The sequence below is a fragment of the Elaeis guineensis genome, chromosome 9 (genome assembly GCF_000442705.2).
Source record: "Elaeis guineensis isolate ETL-2024a chromosome 9, EG11, whole genome shotgun sequence".
Classification (NCBI taxonomy): domain Eukaryota; kingdom Viridiplantae; phylum Streptophyta; class Magnoliopsida; order Arecales; family Arecaceae; genus Elaeis; species Elaeis guineensis.
In genome coordinates, this window is record NC_026001.2 from 40,714,865 (window position 1) to 40,718,339 (window position 3,475).

Here is a 3,475-nt window from a genome sequence, read left to right on the forward strand (position 1 = left end):
CAAGCAATTGAAGGAGTACTTTACTCCTTCCACATATACCTACTCTCCTTGTATTCAAGTGCCCCCTGTGGAGGCCACTCAATATGAAATTAAGTCCAGTATAATCCAAATGTTACCTTCATTTTATGGACTTAGTAATGAAGACCCTTATAAACATCTTGAAGAATTTCTTGAGATATGCTCACCTGTCAAAATTCATAACTTCTCCGATGATGCTCTTAGGTTGAAATTATTCCCTTTTTCACTTAAGGACAAAGCCAAATACTGGCTACATACTTTGGATTCTATGACTATATCAACCTGGGACCAGCTACAAGGAGAGTTTCTCAAGAAATATTTTCCCATAGGAAAAACTAATCAAATAAGAAAAGCCATAACTAGTTTTTCCCAATTAGATGGAGAAATGTTTCATGAAACATGGGAGAGATTAAAAGACCTTATTAGAAAATATCCCCACCATGCTGTACCCAAGTGGCAGTTAATCCAATGTTTTTATGATGGGCTCTCTGAAAGACATTGACAAATAGTCGATGCATCATGCGGTGGGACATTTATGCTGAAAAGTAAGGATGAGGCATGGCAACTGTTTGAAATTTTAAGTGAAAATTTATTACATCATATGTCTGCCTCTATTAGAGATAAACCCATGTTAAACTCAAAAAGAGGTGGAATATATGAAGTAGGAAATGCCATAGATATCCATCAAAAGGTAGATGAACTGTCCCAAAAATTAGATCGTCTTCTAAACACTGGACAATCCCCGATTCCACCTAATCCAATCCAAGAAGTTTGTGCATTGTGTGCAAGTCCGAACCATTTTGTTAGTGAATGCCCAGCCGCACCCCAATTTCCTGAGTTTGTGCACGAGCAGGTTCAGCAAGTCCAACAAGCTCGCAGACCAGGAAACGATCCATATTCGAACACTTATAACCCCGACTGGAGAAACCATCCAAATTTTTCCTGTAGACCACAACCAATGGTTGGTCCTGCCACACCTCGACCTCAATATCAAGACCCAACATATAGGCATGGATCATACCATCAATTTCAAAATGCTCCTCAACCATCTACTACTGGTCACAGCTCAGCTTTTGAGGAAAAAGTTCTGAAAGCACTAGAACGATTAGAAGTCAACACTCAGATCCTTAACTCCCACACACAATCCATTGCTAAGCTAGAGACCCAAATAGGTCAACTAGCGACTGCATTCAGTAGGAGGGAAGAAGAAAAATTACCTAGCCAACCCGAGAGCAACCCAAGAGGGCAATTTGTGATTGAGAGTTATAATACCCCAGAAGCTTTTTCTGAACATGCCAAATCAATCATGACTCTGAGAAGTGGGAAGGTCATTGAACACACTAGTAAAACTAATGAGACCGACCCTAAACCTCTAACCGAATCCAAATCACCCAAGAACAAGGAGGACCTGAAAATAGAGAAGGAACCAACTGCACCGGAGACATCTTACTTGCCTAAAACCCCATTTCCGGATGCCTTGAAAGCCCCTATTCCTACAGATAAGAAGGGAGAAAAACTTGATGAGATGTTGAAATTGTTTAAGCAAGTCCAAATTAATCTTCCCCTTCTAGACGCAATCAAACAGGTCCCTGCTTATGCCAAATTTTTGAAGGATTTATGCACCCAAAAACGTAAATCTAGATCATAAATCCCAAAGAAAATACGTCTCACTGAACAGGCTAGTTCTGTCTTCCAGCATGCCACTCCTCCAAAGCTTAAGGACCCAGGAGCCCCCATCATTTCCTGTGTTATAGAAGATTATCACATTGAAAAAGCTCTTCTGGATTTAGGGGCAAGTGTGAATCTTTTACCTAGTTCGGTGTATGAACTTTTTGGATTCGGAGAACTGAAACCCACATCAGTCACACTGCAGTTAGCCGACATATCAATTAAGGAACCACATGGAATGCTTGAGGATGTCTTGGTCAAGGTAGATGAGTTTTACTTTTCAGTTGATTTTCTGGTTCTCGATATGGAATTAAGTGGCAACCCCAGACAAATTCCCATTATCTTAGGACGACCTTTCCTAGCTACGGCGAATGCATGCATCAACTGTAGGACAGGAGTCATGGACATATCGTTTGGGAATAAGAAACTGAGACTGAATATATTTGGTGCTTCCCAAGGACCATCAATGGATAGTTGCTTCAAAGTAGATACACTAGAAGACATTATAAAAGATGCAACACCCACAATTCTAGCACCTGACCCCTTAGATACTTGCTTGGCTCACTTTGGAGTGTATGACTTTAAGGGATATATGAAAGAAGTTAACATATTGTTGGATACACCACATGATAAAACCACTCCTCCATGGACAATCAAGTATGAGCCATTGCCCATCTTTTGTTGGTTTTATTGCATATGACGTCTGGCTGAAGACGTAAAACTTAGCGCTTTTTGGGAGGCAACCCAAATTTCTTCTATTTTGTTTTAACTGATCATCATTTTTTTAAAGAATAAAGGACCACTCTGTATGGAAGAGTCTGTTAATAAACTTGACGTCTGGCTGAAGACATAAAACTTAGCGCTTGTTGGGAGGCAACCCAATGATTTCATATTTTTTACTTTACCGCAGCTGCAGGAATTTAGAACAAGAGCCTATTAATCAATGAAGCTATCTTCAACTTCCAAAGCAAAATTATCCCAGGTGCACTCTCTCCTTTTATTTTCTTTGCTTTCCTACTCCATTGAGGACAATGTAGATTAAGTTGGGGGGGGAGGAAATTAATCAAATCCTCGAGTATGGTCAGAAATAATTAGTTTTGTGGATTCAAATTTTATTAGGCATCCTAATAAATGAATGATTAACGGTCAAGATAATTTTAGAGATACTGAGGAATAAATTATTAAGAAAACCCAATGAATGGTAGGGTTTAAACTAGATCAAATTTTAGGAGTGATTCTACAAACCCTCTTCTTACTGATCTCAATAAAGAATCTGCTTCATGAGAAATTGGGTGGAAAGATCGAGGTATGCAAAAAAAAAAAAAAAAAAATCTCCTTAAAAAAAATTTCTCCTTAAAAAAAAAAAATATTGGTTTCCTACTGAGTAACCGGGCCCTTTCGCCTAAGTAAGCATTGTGGTTCGCGTAAAAAGGTAGGCAATGTTATATAATAATAATAAAAAATAATAATAATAATAATAATATATATATTAAGGAGACTAAATTGCAAGAAGATAATAAACCTCTTTCCCATTAAGTTAGAGGATTTAAAGAGTAAAGTGGGGAATTGGTGAAAGAAAAGCTCTGAAATTTCTTTAGTTAATACTCAACCACTAATTGGGTCAAATTGATAATCCAATGAAATATCTCTTTAATGGTCTGACCAAGTATCATCTACCTTTTGGGATGCCTAACCTAATTTTTGATTCAAAATCGAGTCAGTACACAATGCTGATATATCTATTTTACTCGAGGACGAGCAAAATTCAAGTTGGGGGGTGTGATAAACA

At 38.1% G+C, this 3,475-nt stretch overlaps 1 non-coding gene across 1 annotated transcript; it reads right to left on the reverse strand.

Annotated features, from left to right (window-relative positions):
• Positions 1-358: 358 nt before the first annotated feature.
• Positions 359-464, reverse strand: LOC140851879 (small nucleolar RNA R71). The gene has a single exon (XR_012134636.1). It is a non-coding gene; the product is annotated as a small nucleolar RNA R71 (small nucleolar RNA).
• Between the last annotated feature and the right edge of the window lie 3,011 nt (positions 465-3,475).